Below are 23,924 nucleotides of genomic sequence, written 5' to 3' on the forward strand. Positions count from 1 at the left end.
TTGTTTTTTTGGTTTTTATTGATGATAGGCATTCTGACAGATGTGTGGTGATATCTCCTTGTGGTTTTTGCATCTCTCTGATGATTATATGCTGCACATCTTTTTATATGTCTATTGGCTAACCTAAAAAAAAATTAGAAATGGAACTACCTTATGACACAGTGATTCTACTTCTGGGAGCATACCTGAAGAAACTCAAAACAGTGATTCAAAAGAATATTTGCATCCCTGTGTTCACTGCAGCACTATTTACAATAGCCAATATTTGGAAGCAGCCCAAGTGCCCATCAGTAGATGAATGGATAAAAAAAAGCTATGGTACATTTACACAATGAAATACTACCCGGCTGTAAAAAATGAAGGAAATCTTACCTTTTTCGACAGCATGGATTGACCTGGAGAATATTATGCTAAGAGAAATAATCCAGTTAGAGAAAGACAAGTACCATATGATTTCTCTTATATGTGGAATCTAATAAATAAGATAAACAAACAAAATAAAAACAGACTCGTAGATACAGAGAACAGATGGATAGCTATTAGAGGTGATGTTTCTCTCTCACTCTCTCCTCCCCCACCCCTCTCAAAATCAATGGAAAATATATCCTTCTGTGCATATTAACCAAAAAATAAAGTAAAATTAAATAAACTCTACTTTGTGCTTATTCTATGTGGAAACTTGGGCAAGCTACCTAAAACTCTCACAAGTTCATTTGCTCACTCTATTTGAGGACAAATAAAATAAAAACAATAATCCAATGCCTGGCATATAGTGAGCCCACAGTAAGTGAGATCTTTTCTCTTCTGTTCCATTTTTCTTTTACACTAAATTTATGGCATCTAAATTGCGTAATTATGCTCATTTGCATAATTACAATGCAGCCATTGTATAAAAAACCTTACATGATATAGCTAAAGTAATTCACTGAACTTTAGGCCTAGAAATAAAATTGATGGAACTTCCTTCCTGAAATTCCACAATTTGTAGCAGGAAGTTATATGATTTTATTAAAGTACAGAGCATGAACGTGGGCACTGAACAGGAGGAAATCTATGGTACTTTTTTATTGTTTTATTGCTTAAAGTATTACAAAGGGTATTACATATGGTACTTTTAGAATTAAGAATTAAGATGTTCTATCTCATCTTCTCCCTCTACCTCCAACCCCACTGCAAAGCCCCATCTATATATATATATATATCATTAATAAACAGTTAAAGGGGAAATGAAGAAACACTAACCTGTAGCTAGACACATAAAAATCAATAACCCAGGAAATCCTAGTTCAGAGTGTTGACCCTTACCACACAGATTTGGATTCAAATCCTTACCCACTTACTAGTCGTTTGACCTTGACAAATAGACTTAAAAATCTCAAGTTTTGGTTTCTTAATTGGATAAAACAGCACTTTACTTAGAAGGTAATTTTTAAAAATTGATGACATAAGACACAGTAAGTCATTAGCAACAGTATTTGACACATAGCAAAAAATGTTAATTATTGCTTTAGTGTTGTGGGAAAAATTTGGTAGGGAAAGGTCAAGGGGGTCAAATATATAGTAAAAGAAGGAGATTTGACCTTGGGTGATAAGTACCCAATGCAATATACAGATGATATATTATAGAAATTGTACACTTGAAACTTGTAATTTTACTAGAGGCCCGGTGCACAACATTTGTGCACGGGGGAGGGGGTAGGGGTCTCCTCAGCCTGGCCGGTGCCCTCTCACAGTCCAGGTCCCCTCAGGAGATGTCCACCTGCTGGCTTAAAGTCGGAAATCCCCTGAGGGGTCCTTAGCGCTGCTGGGGAGGTGGGAGAGGCTCCCGCCACCGCTGCTCCACTCTCCAGCCATGAGCCAGGCTTCTGTGAGAGCGCACTGACCACCAGGGGGCAGCTCCTGTGTTGAGCGTCTGCCCCCTGGTGGTCAGTGCATGTCACAGCGACCAGTTGTTCCACCACTAGGTCAATTTGCATATTAGGATTTTATTATATAGGATTAGACAATGCCATCCCAATAAATTTAATTTAAAAAAATTTAAAAACCTTGGAGATCAATTCATTTTGACAATTCTTCACATTGACTGGTCCCTATCAATTTATTTAACTTCCTGAGATTCAGTTTTTCACTTCTCAAAGGCATTATTACCTCCAAATATGACTGGCTCCTTATGGAGATTAAGCTAATTTACACAGATAAAATGTTTGCTATCCTGATGTACACCTAATAGGAACTTTATAATGTTATGTAATGACTCATTCACTCATTTAACAAATACTTATTCAGTGCCACTTTCTATAACAAGAGGTGAACAAAAACTTTCACGCTGTTTGGACTCCTATCACAGAGGATTCAGACGTTCATTAGTGTAATTACATGATTTATATTATTTACCAACATAGATCATTCCTTTGGAAGGCAGAAGCCTGGCTTAGAATGGGAGGGCCAAGCAAGACTGCCCTTAGGAATTCACATCCCCTTCTCTCTTCCAACCAGTTTTCTCATCTGAAAAGCAAGTAACTATAACATCAAAGATATTTTAAAATGTCAGTGGCAGAGTTGGTTATACAACTGTTTCCTGATTCCCAGCTTTCAGCTTTTTCATAACCCAGTGAGGTGGTTCCCAGGCCTCTGGTCCTACCTGGGAAATGAGGAAGGTGTGTGTGTGTGGGGGGGGGGGGGGAGGGAGTAGAAGACGATCTCTATAGCAACCTGGAGTCTATAAATCTTTGAGCCTATCAGTGTTACAAAACGAAATTTGTAGGGAAACCTCACGAGAGGAATTTACTTATTTCATCCCAAAGCATCTTTGGTCTGAACACATATGCCACCATATGGGACACATTTAGAACATTCATTAAAAGAAGAATAATTAGTCTCCCGTCATAGAGGAAAGAGAATAGACCCAGAGGATAAATACTTTAAACCTGAAGTAAAAGACTTTTGAAATAAATCTGCCAGAGACAAATTGAGGGGAAATAAACTGGAGCTCATTTGAAGAAAATCAAATGGAACGAACAATTAATTCACCTGTAAAGCTGCCTAGGCACTTGTGTATCAGGGGAAGAGGCTGCACTGAATCTCAGATGGGTGGGGGGAAGAATGCAATCATACATATTAACAGAAGTACCCTAGGAGGATTTCTTCTTTATTATAACAAGGAGAAGAATTGCAGATTTGAAGAACTCAGACCTCTGCAAATGGTGATGATGCGTTCTCAATTCTGTTGAGTTGCGTTTTGCCATTAACGATCTGATGCACATAAAAATCTTACAGGGACTGGGATATTTGGCGAGTTTTAGGGGGCTGTAGAACAATGAGAGAAAAGTGAGAAGGAATAGGAATGCAGAAAAAAAAAAGGCATCGGGAGGAGAAAAGGGAGAGGTGTTGAGATATCAGACCACTAGATCACTTTCATTAATTCTGCAAATTCCGTAGGCTCTATCTTGTGAAGTGATACAGCGGAACAGATTGTCAAACCTCAGAGGGAAGGTGGTGGTGGGTGGGAAGAGATCAGCCAAAGAACCTGTATGCATATGTGCATAACCCATGGACACAGACAATAGGGTGGAGGCCTGGGATGAGGAGGGGGCGTGGGCTAGAAAGGGTCAACGGGAGGAAAAAGGGGGGCATTCAACAACAAAGTTTTTTTGTGTGTTTTTAAAAGAGAGATCCAGCACCTACACACCTTTCAACACTATAAAACCTCAAAGACAGGCCACCAGTGTCTCTGGTCTTCCCCACTGTCACAGCCTCCAATTTGTTGCTTTCTTTCCTTCCACCCAATAAAGGACATTTTCCACACAAAAACTTAAAGCATCAATACATAATATCAGGTCCCCTATTCAAAACCCTTCAGTATCCCATCACACTTAGGGGGAAAAAATCCAAAGAATCTTCCATGGAATAAAGCCACCAATAAGAGCCTGCCACTGCTGATCTCTCACCTTCTCTCTGGCCACTCTGACCCACATTCCCTTTGTTTTCACATGTTGAATCTGCTCCTAGTCTGTGTTGGGTTTTCCCCTTTCCTGGAATACATCTTTGCTCAGATCCCTAGTCAAAAATTATCACAGTCAGTCCTATCAAAATATTCACCCCATCCTCCACCTCCTCCTCTTTCTCGTCCATTCCTGTTTTGTTTTTCTCCATAGCATGTATGACTACATGGAATTATTCTTTTCTCTCTGCCCCACGACAATGAAGGCCAGGACTGGTCTTCCTGATTCACAGTACCCAGAGCGTTGCATAAGACATAGGAATTAGATGTATTTGAATAATTACTAAATTATTTCCATCATCAATTTGACAAATACTTTGAAGCATTTCATCTCTTCACTGAGACCTCTTGGAACAGTTGCCTGGTCTTTGAATAGCTATTTTGTTTTAGGTTTTGGTAACCTCTTCCATCCCCAACCCATAATCCAGGGCACGATTCCCAGGTTCTTCTAGTGTCCCTCAACACTACTCAGCTCTGTCATTGTCATGTAAGAAGCAGCCATAGACAGGAAGAAAATAACTGGGTAGGATTGTGTTCTGATAAAATTTTATTTTCCAAAACAGATGGCTAGTTCAATTTGGCCCATGGGCCACATTTCTCCCCCTTCTTGTGTACTCGATAACCAAATCTATCACTACAGATTGTTCGTTTTTTCATAATAGTGTTCTGCTCATCTATGTATATCTCATCTATGCATATCTAAGTAAAAAGGCCCATCATACTGCTGACAAACACACAACAATATACAAAGTAATGTGCACTAATACAATGGATACTTTGAAGTTTCTCAAAATGAGTTAGGATTTTGACTGCTTTAAATATATGAATATTTCTGAGCTTCAGACTAATAATGCATACAATTCAGGCTAGGAGTTATGAAAAAAATTGCTGTAAGGATTAGATTTAGTACAGGAAAACTAACCCTGTGCAATACTAGGTTAAGATTTTTTGATTGATAGTTAATATGTATATTCTTATAACAGTAACAGGATTTTCAATTACCTGAACAGATAAGATGATGAATATGTGCATGTGTGCGCATGTATATTTTTCTCTCCAGATAACTAGACCTTTATAGACATATGGAATATAGTTCAAGAATTAGATTAAGAATTAAGGACATTAACCAACTATAAATGAAAAATAAATTTAAAAAATAAGGATGTTGTATGTTAATAGGAGGCAACATATCAAGGAAAAAATCATATCTACTAGTGAATCTATAGATTGCAGGACACATTCTCTGGTTGTTCCTTTTTATTATAATTTCTCTTTGATCACTCTCCTCAGCCAACTCAAGTCTTCTCTGAGTAGTAAATAGCCAGTTCCAGGGATAAATACTGTGCTACATTGAGTATGTTAGAAAATATAAATATATGAAAGACAACTTCAATAATGAAAGGACTCAATTCTCACTGCACAAGAAATGTTCAAATAGTTTGAATCTCTTGCATCAAGAAATATGAGTCTCTTGCCCTGGCTTGTTTGGCTCAGTGGATAGAGCGCTGGCCTGCAGAATGAAGGGTCCCAGGTTCGATTCCATTCAAGGGCACATGCCTGGATTGCAGGCTTGATCCCCAGTGTGGGGCATGCAGGAGGCAGCCAATCAGTGATTCTCTCTCATCATTGATGTTTCTAGCTCTCTCTCGCGCGCTCCCTTCCTCTCTCAAATAAATAAAAATATATTTTAAAAAAAAGAAATATGAGTCTCTTTAAAAAAATTAAAAAAGCTGTTCATTGACACCATGGTCAAAAGATAAGGGTTTTATGGCAGGATCTCTTTGCTGATACAGACAGGAAAAGGAGCTTCATACAGCTGTAGTTGGAACTGCTAGAGAGGTTTATGACTCCTTTAAACATGCAGAAGAAGTTGTTATTCTCCAGTTGTATTTATAGGATGCCAGCTGCTTAAAATAAGGTGACTCAACTCAGAATATACAGGGTAATTACCTGGCTCCCCACTACTACAGTAAGGTGTTAATTATAGAAGCGAATCAGCGAACTGTTTGAAGATCTAATCACATGGGTTTTCATTTATGGGCACTTCTGTTCTCCATAGACCCTGTGGAAAGAACCTTCTAGCAACTGTGATTATTACCATTATATTATTGTTATTGCTTTTCCCATTCACAGGAAGAGCACAGAAAGTCAACAATGTAGTTCATTTGCTCTAGCAAACTGGAAAATGCAAGACAATATTATTTCCTTACGAGTCAGAAACTACTGAAGACTATAACTATAGGTTCTAAAAGTTTAGTAGGGCATCTAAATAGCAATCCCTGTTTTGCACATCTCAACTTCTCCATTTCCCGTGAAAACACATATAAAATTGATAACAGAGTCAAAAATTAAGGCAGATGGTATAAAATTCTTTCAAACCAGATCCTTGTAAACTTTGTATAACATCTCAACAGTTCACTTTGGAATTTGAGTGAATGGCCAACACTTTTTCCTGGCTTGCTACTGGAGGAAAATACCCTAGTTTATAAGGAAATGAGATACATTAGTCCTCTCTCACTCACTTTTTTTCCCTGAGTCAGAAACCCCAATTTTTAACTAATCAGAGTGTTTTTCTAAGTGTCCCTTTTTGACGTAATTATTAGTTTTGATATGACTACAGTATATTATTTCTCTCTAGACTGACTCTATCACTACCTCTTTTTGTATGTTGTTTTTTTTATTGATTTCAGAAAAGAAGGGAGAGGGAGAGGGAGAGAGAGATAGAAACACCAATGATTTGAGAGAATCATTTATCAGCTACCTCTTGCACACCCCCCTACTGGGGCTCAAGCTCCCAACCTAGGCATGTGCACTGACTGGAAATTGAACCATGACCTCCTGGTTCATGGGTCGATGCACTCAACCACCCAGCCACACTGGCCTGGCATGTTTACTTATTTATAGACCCTTTTCCCCATGAGAATTTCAGCTCCATGAGGTAAGCAACCATGTCAAACTTGTTAACTGCCGAATCTCAATGTTTATAAAGTTATAAAGTTAGCACTCTATTTATTGAATGAATGAATGGATGCATAAATTGATCAAAAATGAATAGTTGGTGATCTTTGCATATGGGACTAATACAATTGGGCATATGGCATCTCTTGATAATATAAAACTTAAAATCTTTCAGGGTTAGTAGCTAAAAGGCAGTATACGTGGGAGGAACAGCTCAAGCAGGTGTTCCAAATTCTGTTACCCTTAGTATCTTCTTCCCTTCAGGCAGGTACTCATCTTATTTTCTACTTTGTGTATCACCACTATCACCTGGTATATTCTGTGTGCTTTTTAAAGATAGGCGTGAAGAGTAGGAAAAATACCCATGTGTTATTTACTCTTTAATGGCATTGATAGCTCTGCTCAGATACACTGGAAATTAGTTTAAGTCTATGAATAAGGTTAATGAAAGAGATATGTATAGAGTGAACACAACATAAAACTGTGTGCCTTTGACATGGCATTACCATGAACACTAACTTTTATAGTTCATTGGCCTTATTCAGCATGAGGTTTCAAGGAGAGAGGAATGGCGAGAGGGAGAGGGAGAGGGAGAGGGAGAGGGAGAGGGAGAGAGAGAGAGAGAGAGAGAGAGAGAGAGAGAGAGAGAGAGAGAGAGAGAGAGAGAGAAAGAGAGAGAGAACGAACACTACCAGTATGAATTCCCCTCCTTTAATGGTTAGTTTTTTCCTTTTTCATTAGGGTCTAAGGCCGTGGTTAGCCACATGCGGCTCGCGAGCCACATGCGGCTCTTTGGCCCCTTGAGTGTGGTTCTTCCTAAGCCTTAGGAGCACCCTAATTAAGTTAATAACAATGTACCTACCTATATAGTTTAGTTTAAAAAATTTGGCTATCAAAAGAAATTTCAATCGTTGTACTGTTGATATTTGGCTCTGTTGACTAATGAGTTTGCTGACCACTGGTCTAAGGAATACACCTCTTAGATGTATTGGAATTTTTTTAAAACAATGACTGCATGTAGTAATTGAAACAGGCATTGAATAGTCTTAAATAAAATACTTGCACATCTCTGATTGTGACAGACTAGATAATTATGTGTATGAACTAAACAAACAAGATCTTCATGGAATTTCAAGTCTGACAGAATGGCAGATAGTTAACAAATAATAATCACGATTTAACAATAAGTTTGGGTCAGTTCATACCGTATTACTGGGCTAAAATTATTTGTTCATAGTGCTTGGTCACATGTCCTGTTTGTATCAATGGCTGAGTGAGAAAGATGAGCTAGTCTGTTGGACAGGGAACTGAAGTGATAACTTCACCAGCAGGACCATGTAGCTGCAGAAAGGCCAATTCTCCAAAGAAGAGACACGGACAGGCAGAGACCATATCTCCACCTTCCCTAACCCAGCTTGTTTTCTGAGAAATTAATATTTGATCATTAATGCCCAAGTATCTGTTTTAAAATATTCAAGGTCCAAGAAGACACTATATCTAGAATGTGCCTGGGCTTTTTGTTGTTGTTGTTTTTTTTTTGTTGATATTGTCGATAGTTGACTTATTCTTCTCTGCGGGACCCTTTCCTTGGGTATCTGTTAACAGCTTAATAAACTGAAGGTTTTTTGAGACTAGTTCACTTTCTCTCCTTCAGTTTTAAGATGTAATGGAGCCACGGCTTTTGTCAACCATCAATTTTCACACCTTAAGTCCTTAACCCTACTGGCTGATAATTAATTTGGCAGCTACAGCGTGGCTCTGTCTGCTTCCGATGAAAGAATTGGGATATCTCCAGCATGAAGTTGACATGGGTAAGGCAACAGTAATCATTACTTCACAGGTGTTTGTATTTTTCTATTTTCTTGAGCCTCGTGAATACATTTACATGACAATTTGAAAATTATGTCTGCGCCATCCTGGCTCTTAGACTGCAAAATACAGGAGGGGCCTGGGGACTTGCGGAGCTGGTAATGGGAAACCCGGCTGAGTTAACATTTTGACACCCGGCTCCTTCTCAGGAGAGACAAACAAGAGACAAGGAATTGAAAGGAAACTGTCACTAGGAAACAGAACCAACAAGCAGACAAAAAAATAAAGAAGTAAGTTTACAAAAAGGTGACATCCGAATACTTGCAAACACAAATGGGCAGAACGGTATCAAGGAGTAGGAGGATTGAATAAGCAGGCAAACTTGGAAATCACATTCTAATAGTGCCAAAAATGAGACAATTTTATCAGCAGTGAGAACTGTCAAGGAAAAATTCATTAGCCAACGCTATCTCTGCTCCAAACCTATTGTGGCTGTAAAATATGCATTGGTCATTACAGACTTTTCTTCAACCTTTCAGTAAGACCCAACCCTTTCTCTTTGTCTGGCCTCCTATATATTAAAATCGTGCCTAGCACATCTGCCTTAAAGCAATAGAGATATTAGAGGCTTTTAGCTCTATTCGTCTTAGCCTACTCTTATTTTGTGGAAGTTTCTCTTCAGAATGACATCAAGGATAATTTTAAATGAGATGTCATATTGAAGTAATCTTATGCCTCTGAGAAGAGGAACCACTTTTAATAATGCAATAGAGTAAGAAGTCATTCACTGAGAGAAGAATATAGTCTGATTCTAATATCTTCAACACTTTTTATTTCTGATGCTTTACTTACAGAACACACTGGCAGAATAACCTAGCTCCTGAACCCCTTGCATGTCCGTCTAGAAATCATCATAATATATGACCAACAGCAAGCACCGTTTTAAACCAAACAAGATGGTGATTGGCCAGTGTTCCTTTTCATTTACAGCATGGTTTCTCAGCTCAGTACTACTGTCATCTTGGGCCAGATAATGCTTTTTGAAAAATTTATATTGAAGTAGGGGTTGGGGAACTCTATTTGCCTCTCCCACTTAGATGCCAGTAACACCTCCCCAGCTGTAAAAACCAAAAATGACATTAAACAGTGACCCCAAGGAAAGTTTGACAAACTTTCATGGTGTTTTACTATAGACTCTTGTAAGTATTTTTTTCTATGTTTTATTAAACTCTTCCATCTGAGGACACATGTACATCATTAAGATGAAAGATTTTACTGTCATTCTTTTGGAAGAATGACATTGCCGTACACTGCCCAACCATTGGCTTGTCATATGACTTTGTGCAAGTCCTTTAAACTATCTGGACTTTAAATTCTTTATTTGTTTGGAGCAAAAAAAAGTGACTATAAGATTCCTGAAACCATAGTGAACGCAGAAGTTAACAGAAGACTTCTTTCTCCAGGTGTCCTTCCAACCCCAGAGTGATGACTTTCCATGATGAGGGACTTGCTTCCAGATGAGGTGACTTAATACGGGTTTTGAAAGTTCCAGTTATCCTAGTGCTCTATCTTATATTGAGATAACGTGTGTCTGCACATCACTTTAAATCATGACTTCTGAAAACAGACTCTAAGCTGCTACTTCCACGCTTAAGTGTGGTCTCCTTGTGTTCTGTTCCCTCTGTGCCTGTCACAACAGTCTAACCCTTTACCAAGAAGCACACAAAACAAAACAAAAACTTGCCCCTTGATTACTGCAGTGCTTTCTGAACAGGTTCCATTGACTTGATTCTTTCCACCTCCCAACTTATTTTCCACCCACATGTCTAATTCATCTTTTATTAAAATAAATTTTTACTGATTTCAGAGAGGAAGGGAGAGGGAGAGAGAGAAACATCAATGATGACAGAGAATCATTGATCATCTGCCTCTTGTACATCCCACACCAGAGATCAAGCCTGCAACCCAGGCATGTGCCTTGACCAGGAATCACAGCATGGCTTCCTGGTTCATAGGTCTATACTCAACCACTGAGCCACATTATAATGATATAATTTTCATCCCCTGCTAAAATCCTCCTAAAGCCCTTTCTCACTCTTCAGAGAGCAGCTCACACTCTCAATTAGAATAATAAGAAATCTGAGACAGATTTGTAGGACTTCAGTGGGCCATTTTCAACTCTCTGGCCCACCTCGTAGGGTCAATTTCCTCCCTTCTCATTGCCCTCTTGCTTAGCATCTGTACCCTTCTCTTTGTCGTTGTCATTCTGAGCACTCTACACGGACAACTCTATTCTGATGCTCAGTCTATTCTTACAAAATTGTGCTAAGTGGAAGTCTAACCACATCCACTTCATAAATATTCCCTAGACTATAGTCCCTGAGATCTATTCTGATTTATCATTTTTCTCCAGCAACCATATAACCTTGATGCCTCCATTTTGTGCATGCACAATTCTTGTCTTTCACATTTTCTTTTCCCTCCCTTCCTCCTTTCATTCCTTTACTCAAAACCAGTTAGACAGTAATTGCAGAATCAACGCTGCCTGATTTAAAATCACCATACCGTTCAAATGCCTGGACCTGATGGAAGTCAGAGAGAGGAACAGCATTTGCTTTTCTTGAATACGGGAAGTGGAAAATTATAACTTGAAGACAGTTGTTATTTTTAAGGCCCCTTCGAGAATTCTAGCTGTTCATTCATGTGTACAAACTTATATAGCTGTTGCTTTATCAACATAAACATATGTTGAAAAATGGGTTGCTTTGTTTATTTATATGCACATTTGTTTGTATGAGGGCTTTTGGAAGAATGACATTATACTGTTCAACCATTGGCTCATCATATGACCTTGTACAAGTTCTGTAAACTATCTGGACTTTCAATTCTTTATTTGCTTGGAGCAATAAAGTGACTATAAGATTGCTGAAACCACATTAATTAAGCTGGACAGCTCTACTTTTTATTGGTCTCACAAAATAACTGTTTAGCAAGCAGTGGTGACCTTCTATCCATCCTCCCTCTTCTCCCTTCAAAAGAGAACTCTAGATTTGTTCAAGCATCTGTCCGTTACTTCTGTGACTTGGGGGTCATGACCCAGGACAAGCTCAGCAGTTAAAATTGACTATTCTAAATAATGACCATGCTCTGATTCTCTTTATGGATCCATTAATGGTCATGTGACCCTGTGAGCATTTGCTGAGGATTTCTGGGTAAGACTAAGTCACTCCTGATATAAAACCATAGAAAAAATAATAGTCCCTTTTGCCCCAGAATATCTCATATCTAGACGAGGAACTTGGATCATCTGTGGCTTTCTTGGGACAGTGAAGGGAAATGACATATAGGAAAATTCACACATTGTTGATGGTAGAGAAGAGCAAAGGAATAAAGTTGACATAACTGAGCTGCTGAGTCAACTTCATGAAATTTCACTGTGGCTGGTGCTGTTAATTCTCCTGACCACCCCTCCCCACCAGTATCCCCTCTTCCCTCTTCCTTTTAGTAGTAACATTACTTCAATTTCATCAATTACTTTCACATCTAGGTATGACCTTGAGAAGGAACCCTTGAAAAACACAGTATGAACAGTCAACTGACCTATTTCCAACTCTCATGTTACCTCTTTAAAAGGAAATTACCTGTTTTGTACTTTCTGTTGCCCTCACCAATGAGCTAGAACATATATGTCTGTCCAATAAGCCAGAAACGAACAGAAGAATGATAATAACATTATATCAAATGCTGCAAGACAGAAAAAAACTTTTGGGGATGCCTTTATAGAGCAAAGTCATATACCTGCTTTGATTGGCTCACCTACATATGGTCCATTTATGTCTTGAGAAACAGATCTCTGACCTTGTTTAACCATTGTATTATGGGGTCTCACTTTTACAACAGCTTAACTTATATCCACCTAATATACTATGCTTCAACAAAACTCTTTGCTTTGTGAGGTAATATATTCCTTTTTCATTGAAGTCCATTTGAATACTGAACTGTTTCTAGCTGCCAAAGTCTTTTTAATTGGTACCACCAAAGTTCACATCTGTGGCCTGACTGTGAACAAATGCAAAATACAGCCTTTACAAGACAACTATTGGAAATTAATCTCTAGAGGGCATTTCAAGGTGAACTTAATGCAAATACATTCAGGAATTGAGAGTTGTTTTTTTTAAAAAATGCACTGGGTTCACATTGAGATTTTCTAACTGCTTGCATGCCTTCATGAATAATGGAAATAAGTGTGAGTATAAATGTAGTAGAAAAATCTAAGAAGAATTTAGAAAAACTTGAACAGCTCTTCAAAGGGGTAAGTACTGTGGGGAAGGCATTATGATTTAGAATTCAAGATCCAGGAAGATTACAGGAGTCCTTTGATTCACTGTTGAGACAGCCTAATGAGACACATGAAATAATCAAATTAAATTGTCGAGATAAGGGCTCAATGGCTCTGTCAAGTGATGGAGGTGACTATCTATGCACTGTTACTTGGCCTGATGAGTAGAACAACCTCAGCGACTCCATTTCATCCCCTGGAAAGTAAGATAGCTTCTGTGTTGCTTTCCAGCTGATCATCCAGGGCTCCCTGGCCCACTTTGTGCTGCCCGTTTGGCAAACTGAAGAAGTTCAGGGTTGACTGTTCTCCAGAGCAGAGAACTTACTGCTTGTGAAAAGAGAGTCTTTAGCAGTTGATCAATCCGTCCACATGGCATGTAGTGAGGGAGTTAACAGATGTAATACCTCCACATATGGACACAAAAAATGAACTATATTTAGAATATAAATATGAATGCCTTCTGGTACAGTTAATTATCGCTATAGATTTTCTGGACGACAGTACAGAAAAGAAGGGAAGTTCCTGATTTGCGGCTGAACCAATGTTCAGAAACTGAGAAAACAGATAAAATCATGTTGTAGCAAGAAAACACCCACCACTCCTCTACATACACAACGTAATTCTGCTCTAAATGTCCAGAGTCTAACTTGTTTAATTTGATGAGTCATAAAATTCCAGAAAGGAAAGAACATCACCTGGTTTGTGATGTTAGTTTTCTAAATCTTTTGGGAAATGATAATGCAGATAACATTCTCAAACCAAAATATGGATAAAACTGAGCATACCAACTTATTTGAAATTTTGAACATTAAAAATGATAAACATCAGCCCAGGTGAGTGTGGCTCAGCAGTTGAGCATTGACCCAGGCACCCAGAAGTCATCGGTTTGATTCCCAGTCAGGGCATATGCCACAGTTGCAGGCTTGATCCCCAGGATGGGGCGTGCAGGAGGCAGCCAATCAATGAGTCTCTCTCATCGATGTTTCTATCTCTCTCTCCCTCTCCCTTCTGCTCTAAAATCAGTAAAAATGTTCCAAAATACATAAATAAAAATGCTAAACATCAGCGTGTTGAACATGTTCCAGAAATATATGTGCTTTATATGTATTATCGAATGTAACAAGCCCTACTGTTATTATCCTTTTTTAACACATGATTTCTAAACAGTTTGAGGAAGTTGCCCTGGTATAAATAGTGATCTGGAAATCCAACACAGATTAACTATCTTCTGTTGGCGTTGGTGGTATAGTGGTGAGCATAGCTGCCTTCCAGATTAACTATCTTCAAAGCATTAGCTCCTAACTTGAGCCTACCAGATAATGCAATATTATGCACTCATTAATACATATTGGCAGTAAATCAATTGAGATAACATTACTAAATGAACATTTACCCAGGCTAGCAAAAGAGAAAGAAAAATATATCACTTTATGCTTAACAGCTTCATCATAAAAGCTAATAAAGAAACCCTCCAAGATGCCAAAATATTATGAGTTTTTTCTATTTATTACTCTAATTTCCTAAAATACGCTTATATCAATTTTGATATTCCAAAAAATAGATCAATGTCAAAAATTATTAATTGTTTGCCAGTAAAAAATTATGAGCCGTACAATATGCCTCATCTCGTGGAAGAAGAGTTAATATAGTCGTAAGGAGATAAGGACAAAATTAAGGTAAAATAAAAAATATCAGTTATTTAATAGAACTCATTATTTTGCTTTTGTTTTGTTTTTGTAAATAACCTATGACTATCAAGTAAGAGGAAACTTCACAGAATGTGATCATATGCGAAAATACTTACAGAAATAGTGGTCAGAAAAAAGAAGAGTGAGCAGCAATAAAAACGGCAGCATAGCCAGAGAGGTCATCCTAATCATCCCTCCTGAAATAACCTAAATGTTGGAATAAAAAAAGAAATCATCCTAAGAAATTTATAGATCTGAAAAGATAGTGAGAAAGCAGAAGGAAAGAGATTACAGGTAAGAAAGAATGAAGAAGAAAGTACGTTACAAATATGTGAGTAAGTGTAAGCAACATAAAACAGTAATAACAATCTGGAAACCAGTTGACCAATCAAAGAACAAGAATAATAAATTAGCCCTAGTCGGTTTGGCTCAGTGTTTAGAATGTCGGCCAGTGGATTGAAGGTTCCCAGGTTAGATTCTGGTCAAGGGCATGCGTGGGAGGCAACCAATCAATGCATCTCTCTCACATCAATATTTCCCTCCTCTCTCTCTCTCCCTCTTATTTTCAGTCTCTCTAAAAATAAATGGGAAAATATCCTTGGGTGAGGATTAACAAAAACAACAACAAAAAAGAATAATAAATTAAAATAATATATTTTATATTATAGAAATGATGCTAAAGTTTTCTAACCTTACAATGTTAGCTCAGGGAAGTGGCTCATTCACTTCCCATTTCTGGCATGTTCAGGTGAGGGTTCAATTTACACTCAGTGCCTTTGTTAATATTATTCCCCCAGTTAGTTATATTTCCTTCTTTCCAATCACCAGTAATTAAAGTAATAACTCTAGGATTTATTGAGATGACATCTCCTTCCAAATTTTCCAAAATGCCCTCTTTCCCACTTTCATAATCCAATGTATTAAACTTGATTTTAACCCAGATTGGTCGTTTTATACTGTTTGCAGGGACTATTTTAAATTCACGTTAATATGTCTCAAAATGCTTAGTATTTCTCAAGGGAGTGAATACATCTATGTACCAGTACAGATGGTTCGATGTGCACTTATAAATAAATCCTTAGTCCAAATATATTTCAATGGCATAAACATGTATCACGGATGCCTGCTAGAGAACATGTTGTTATCTCATCAAGTAAATTCACATACATAAAGATTCCATACTTAACCCCAGGTGTCCAAAGCTTTTATAAATGTATTCACTGCAAAAAAAAAAAAAAAAAACATGTAGCAGGAAATAATATGGCATTCCAGCTGTGTGTGTGTGTGTGTGTGTGTGTGTTTTATATAGGGGTTCTAAAAACAAGGAAATTTTATGGCTTCTAAAATGCAAATCAGGAAATACAGAAAAGATCAAGCCTACCATCCTCTCAGTAAACTTTTTGGAATCACAAACATTAGGTTTGATTTTGCATTTGCTTTCAAGTGAGTGCTCAGGCCAGCTTTTATATAAGTCAATGTTCTTGTTTATTCCTAATGGGAATTTTTTAAATGTCCATTTTTGTCTGTGTAATATCTTAGTCTTTTTAATTTCTGAATAGAGGCTAAAGAGATTAACACTAAAATCTCAAAACCATAAACAATAGTTCTCATTACAAGTCAAATGTAATTACTCTAAACACTGAATCCCAACTAATGAGGTCATATGAAATAATACGGTAGGTTCTTTCAATCTAATGCTTTAAAAAGACTGTTAATAAGAAAAATACCATAAAAATTAACCAAAGTGAAAGAGTGACTCAAGGATATCCTGCAGAAAAGGTCTGAAATCTGATGAATGGAGAATGACAAAAGAAGGAAGCCTATCAAAGGTAAAAATTATTATGGAAGTTGTTGGCAAAAGAGAAGATGGATGATCACGACCAAGTCAGTAGAATATAATGCAACTAAGGTTTAAAAAGGCACGTCATGAAAGAATGTTTTCTCTTGATTTCATTGGACATACTTCCTGCATGGGCCATATTTGGAGAGCAGTCACCAGAGAGAGTTGTTCAGAAGATTCAAATATTAATTGGGTTATTACTTAGCTCAAAAAAATATATATATAACAGAGTACACTTAGCACTACAAGATAATGATTCAAGATGATTCTCTTCAGAACAGTTCCCTTTCCAATTAAACCTCCGAATACTTACAATAAGTATTTCATTTGTAAATTGCTACTTTTCAGACATGCTCTATTAAAATATGTCTTGAACCTCTTCCAAATTGCTCAGCATACGTGGAGGCATCAGGAAAAGCTAACCGGTTGAGTCATAGAGGGTCTCTTAATTAATCAATGTTGAAAATAAAGTAGTATTTTATTCTTCATTTTAGTTCCTTTTTCTGCCTGCCTATAATATATAGGACTCAAGGCCCGGTGCATTAATTGTGCATGGCTGGGGTCCGGCTGGCCGAACCGATTGGGGTGGGTGGGCCAATTGGGGCCTGTGCCGGCTGGGGGGAGGGGTCACGGGAGGTTGGCCAGTCGGCCCCACCCCCATCAGGCTGGTTGGCCGGCCACAGTGTGTATCATAGCGACCAGTTGTTCGGGTCATTCTGGTTGTTCCAGTTGTTTGGCTTTTATATATATATATAGATTGTCTGAGAAGCATGAATTGACTGCTATCAAATATGTCCCCGATTAACATTCTCAATTTACAAAACAACATAATGTATGTGTATGTATATGTGTGTGTGTATATATATATGTGTGTATATATATGTATATATGTATATATATGTGTATATATATGTATATATATGTATATATATCTATATATATGTATATATGGCTAATATGCTAAGTGTCTGACTGTTTGTTTGACTAGTAGCTATGATGTGCACTGATCACCAGGGGACAGATGCTCAACGCAGGAGCTGCCAAGCTTCAGCGACTTGGCAGTGGCAGTTCTCGGGTGATGCATCCTGAAACCGGAGAGGAGGGAGCCCGATTCCTCGCGGGGCTATGCAATTCCACCTTCGGCCATGGGTTATGTTGCTGCTGGGGTGCTATTGGCCCCAAATCTGGTTTCCTGTACACTAGATGTTGCGTCCCACACTCTGTGCGACAGCAATTTTGCAGAGTGCCCTCTCGCACTCAAGGACCCCTCATGTCGGAGAGCCAGTTTTGGCCCGATCCCTGCAGGCCAGGCTGAGGGACCTGCTGGAAGGACCCCACTCACTCCATAGATGCCCTTCAAGCCATGGCACCACCCCCAATGTGCGGCCAACTGGGGAAGGACTGTGGGAGGTTGACTCCAGTGCAGGTCTAGCCCGTCTCGCCCAATCCTGCCCCACCAGCCACCTTCTAATTAATTTCCTTTCAATGTGCACAAATCTGTGCACTGGGTCACTAGTAATAACAATAATATGTTAACAATGATTTAATTATCTTTTAATAGTAATTATCATCATTGTTATTATGTTAAAATCAAATTATTACTTACTGGATTCTAATTCTATCATATTATTATACCTTCTATAAATTACTTTTTCTTTTCTTTTTTTGCCATAAATCTAGTGATGCCTTATTCATGGGTAAATGATGAAAAATTTATGTGTAGTAAGACAATGTTAGAAATTTCTTCATTCAACTCACATAGTGACAACTAAAAGATTACTGGTCAATATATGGGCTCAAAAGACAAATGAATTTGAAATTTCTCCAGGGATGAAAAAAACTAAAACAATTTCCTTAATACTTGGATATTAAGAGATCTTTCTCTAAACCAAAACACCACAATAATCTCATATATATTTATAATACATAGACCATGAAATGCTTAAAGGAAAACAAAAGAAATGATTAAGGGAAACAAATATAGTTTGAAATTTTCATAGTCAAAGGGTTATATGTTGACTTTAATGGTTCAGAAAACCTAGGTTCTGCAAATTAATTTTCTTCTTCAAATTTCAGGTATTAGTTTTCCCCTAGAGCTTCTCATGATGTTGCCCACGACACTAGTAAATGGGTAACAGCTAAACGGTAAATATGGCATTAGCTCTTTCTAGAAAATTCCTAGGAACAATTGATGTCCAAACCAAATCTGAAGACTTACTTTGCTGTCTCCTGAAGAATGAGTCTACACAAAGGTCTCAGGAGGCAAACAACCATAACCATTACACTCTCATTCATTACGCATCAACTATATAAACTCTACACAAAGATTTTCCTATTGAATTTGTAATTTTTTTCTTTCTATAACTTTCCTCCCACCCCCTTTTTCCTTCATTCTACAACCAAAGATCTAAGACTAAGAATATAGTGATGAGCAAGGGCCACTGCTCTCATGTAACTTGCATTCCTCTGTGAAAAGCGAGAGAGGTATGACAGCAGACAAAAAAGAAATCAATAAACACAGCAAAAAAGTAACACACAAATCAATGCATACATACATGTAGTGTATAAGGGCTGTTAAAGCAACACAACTTGGAAATTTATTAGTAAGCACCTATGTGTATGAAGGAGGTGGTTCTTTAGATAGGATTGCTTAGAAATGTCTTTCTGAGGACACATCATTTGAGAAGCACCATATATTTGGCAAAGGATCAAACCATCTAGAGAAAGAACCTTCCAGGAAGAAGGAACAGCAAATGAGAGGCTTTGAGGTGGGACTAAGCCTGGCCTAAGCCTGGCATGTTAAGGAGAATGCACCACCAGTGTGACAAGATCAATGTGTGGGGAGTAATCGTCAGGAGCCATATTGTATAAATGTTGAAGACCATGGGTCAAAGTTTACATTTCACTGCCAGGATGGCATACAAATCTATAATATTTTAAATCAAAGCTACTAAGTTTACTTCTGCATTAACTATAATATTTATTGTAATAATACTCCTAATGATATGTTAAAATTTATAATATTTAGGCATAAATGTTACATCATTTGGTATTCAAAACAGAACTGGAAATAATATCTAATCTGCATATCAAGAAACAGAGTTTGAAAGACTAGGCACAATTTAAGAAGGTAGTAAAGCTTAAACCTAGGACAAAATCCTGGGTTTTTAGAAGCCTTACATCCTTTCCACTACACAAAGCTGGTATTTTACTTTGCATTCCAGATCAATATTAAAAAAAGAAGAAGAAAATATGTGTTTGGATTTTTTTTAAACTCAGGGGACTGAAATATAACATTTTCTCGATTTTACAAATATGAATGTTTATGACATTGATTCAAAACTGATGATCAATGTCTAGAATTTTTTTTTATCTCCACAGCCTGCACACTCAATATAAATTATGGATAAAAATTGTTATTGAGATAAAACACTGTATGAGTCCTTTTTTAAAACACACAACACACACACACATATTGTAATTCCAAAAATGATGCCAGATCGCTTGGAAATTTGAGTATTGATGTTTTAATGAGTACATAGACTGTTTTCTCTAGTGGAGCACATCCAATTAAATTTAGCATTCAGTCATTTGCTAAGGGGCCAGTCTGCAGCTTCCAAATGATTGCACTTCTCCTTTGCTTTCCAAACCCCTACCCCCCACCCCCACCCCCAATACAGATGCCAGTTTGAACACTTGTTTGTTTTTCTAAGAAGCACTGACTATCTCACTGGAATACATATTCATGGAAGAGAAATGAAGGGTCGACCTTATTTAGTAACTCTCCTGGTTTTTCTCCGATTTTCCTTGCTTTTCCTTTGTATTGCCTTTCTTCCTCAGGTTTTAAAAATCCAAATTCCTTAGGACTCAGCCTTCACCAATTTTTGTTTCATTCAGTCATTAAGTTATTAATCAAATGATCAAATCCTTATTGAGTGTCTATCATGTGCCAGGCACTATGCTAGGAACTAGTGAACATCAGAGAATGGGGCAAAAATCCCCGTCTTCCTGGAATTCTATAATTTATTATGGGGAAATAAGGATAAAAATATAAATTAAATATACATAAAGAGGTGATGGCTATAAAGTGAAAAAATATGCATACCTCATGAAATGCTCAAAGGAAACAAATACCTTTTGGAATTTTCAATGTCAAGGGTAATAGATTGACTTTAATGATTCAGAAATCCTAGATTTTAAAATTAATTTTCTTCTTCCCATTTCAGGCATTAGGAAACATGGTAAAGGGGGTGGGTGGGAAGAGGGCAGTCATTTGGATAAGGTGATTATAAAAGGCATTTGTGAGAAGATACCTTCTGCACAGAGACCTGAATGAACAGGAAGCAAGAGATAATAAGTTGTTGAGAAATAATATTCCAAGGAGGCGTTACAGAAAGCATAAGTTGCTATGACACAGATGAGGTGATGAAACTCTGGCAAGGACAAGAAGACCTAGTGTTTCTGCGGAAGAATAAGCAAAGAGAAGAGTTGAGGATGAAGCCAGAAAGGCAGCAAGGTGGGTAAGAAGACCATGGAGGTGAGCAGGCACCAGGGCAAGGTCTGGGATTTATCCCATCTCCCCACCCTACCAGAGGAGTATGAATAGGATATTAATATGATCTGACTTTCATTTTTAAAAGATTGCTCTGATTTCCAGGTGGAGAATATACTACAAACATACAAGAGTGGAGGTAGGATTACAAACTAGAAAAGAAGTAGTTTTCAGTAATCTGGTAGAGAAATGATTGTTGTTTTTAGTCTGAAACTGAAATGGTCCGCTTGAGATAGATTTTTAAATTACAGCGTAGATGACTGGGTTTTGGACTGGATGAGAGAGTGATGGAAGATGTCTTGTGTGTTCTCGGCCAAAGAAATGGTGATGTTATTCACTGAGATGGTTCAAAACCTCACAGGAAATACGATTCTGGGTTATGGAGGTAGGGACAGTCCTTTGTGCAGAAATCAAGATATTTTCATCCCTTTTGAACTGGTTGAAATCCAGATGTGTATTTGATATTTACACAGAAATATGGGATAGGCAATGGATAGACAAAGTTGGTGCTCAGTGGAGAGGACCCTTTTCTCTCAAATTCTACATTGCCGCGCTGTAAGTCCTCTTCAGGCTCACTTCCTTTTCAATGAAAGAGTCTGGTTTTACATTTAAGAAAATTTTATGGACCATTAAAACATTCATAGCAGCCTCCTAAAGTGAAAAAGAATAGGGAGGGAACTCTTTTCAAGTTTTGAATCCCCAAAATCATAATCTGATGGCAGACACAGATGACCCATGAAATCCAATCAGGTGACTTCTTGATCAAAGATGTCTGCTCACATTATCTTTTCTCATTTCCTCAGAAATCATAGGTCAACCTACAGAGAAATTAATCAGAAGTCACACCCACATCTTGGTCATCCAAACATTCATGAGAATGCTTCTATATCCTAAAAAATGTCTTATTCAAAATGTCAGAGGCAAGGATAAAAAAAATAATGCAATAAAACGAACTAAACTTGTTACTCATTTCCTTTCCCCCTCTTATTTAACTTTGCTTGTTTTGTATGAATATTTATAGACTTGGGTTTGGAGGGTCTTTCCAGGATATTTACCACAGCCACGTTAATGCCCTTGAAGCCTAAAGATGACGAGAACAATGATAAGAGTTGGAAGGTGGGGGAGCTAAGTGGGGGCCGACTCTCTCAGTAACTGCAAGTGGGACCCCAAAAAAAGCAGCTTTTGTAGATCAAAAGCACTTCCGGAGTTTGATGTGTTTTGAAAGCTTCCTGCAAAGCAGTTTCATACAATCCGTCAGTAGTATAATTACAGGAGACTGCAGCACAGTAAAATAAACCTATAAACCTTCATCCATTTCCATACCAATATCCTCACTAATGAAATCACGGGAGATGAATAAAGACTGTGTACAATGGCAGGCTATGCTCAGAAAAAGGTTTCAGTTCCACACAAGTGCTCCAGAGGTCTCTCAAATATTATGCCATTTATGCAATTACAATCAGCTACTATTCTTAGGGGTTAAAGGCCCCGGGAAAATAAATGGAGATGCCGCTTCCGGAAAGATTGCTCAATCAATCTGGAAATGTTTCTGCTTGTTCACGGGGATGGCATTCTCTCATCTGTATCGCAGACAATGGAGTTTCATCAGAAATCCTGACTCTACCACTCATTATGTGATTGTCACATGGACGCACCCTGTCCTGATCTTGAGGATGTGAGCTTTGTATTTCTCCTGGGTAGTAGACACTGTATTGCACCAGAAAAGGGAGGCAGAACCAGCCTTTCATGTTCGTTCTTAGAGGAATGATTGGGCATAGTGTAAAGAATACAACTTTTCTGATCAAAATGATAGTTCTTTGGGGAAGTAATAGCATTTAAAAGCAGGGCCAACAGTAGTAGATGGATGCATAGGTGTTTCTCCCTAGAAACACCAATACAAATAATGACGGCCCAGTCTTGATTTCATTGTCTATCATTACAAATATCACTTAAAAAATCATTGCATCCCTTCTTAAAGGTGTCAGAGTTCCCATGTCTGGCTCCAACCAAGGCCCAAAGCCACTTATATACTAGCTTGGTCAAGGCCAAAATAATTTCCTTCCCTACAGAGGTTGATAGTCAATAAAAACATCCACCCATGGTTTCTAATATCAAATGGCTCCCCATGAAAATTGTTTGGATCCCTGAATAGTTATGTCTTTGGCAGCCGCCCAATCCCTACTTACTGTAAGGCTAGATGAAATGGAGAGAGAAAGTAAGCAAGAGGCCCGCTAGAAATAAACCCCAACACTTTCGGAGGGCTGCCGAGGTTGTATACAGCTGGGAAAACAGTATTAAATAACAGGCTGAATACTGAGGCATTTAAAACAATGTCCCGTAAGGAGAAATGGACAAAGACAGGATGGGATGTAATATAGAAATGAATTCCAGCAAAGCATTCAGACCCAGTGCTATGGTTTCCTGTTTATGCCGCTGAGAGTGAGACAGAGATAATGACTGAGGGTCATTATGCAGAATGTGTCCACAGTTGGAAAAGAGTCTAAACACAAGACAATCCCCGCGGTGAAAGCAGCTCTCACGGTATTTACATAAATGGCCTGCCTGAATGAAACCAGGATACTGATGTGTCGTTTTCTCCCCAGTAAGATTTTCAACCTCTGAGGTTCTTGATGGCGTAGCTTCTCCATCGGATTGTAAGGGATCTTGGCAGCAAGAACCTCCCCTCCTATGGAATACTCTAGAAGTTAACAATTAGGCACTCACATCACAATCACATC

This window comes from Myotis daubentonii, chromosome 15 (genome assembly GCF_963259705.1).
Source record: "Myotis daubentonii chromosome 15, mMyoDau2.1, whole genome shotgun sequence".
Classification (NCBI taxonomy): Eukaryota; Metazoa; Chordata; class Mammalia; order Chiroptera; family Vespertilionidae; genus Myotis; species Myotis daubentonii.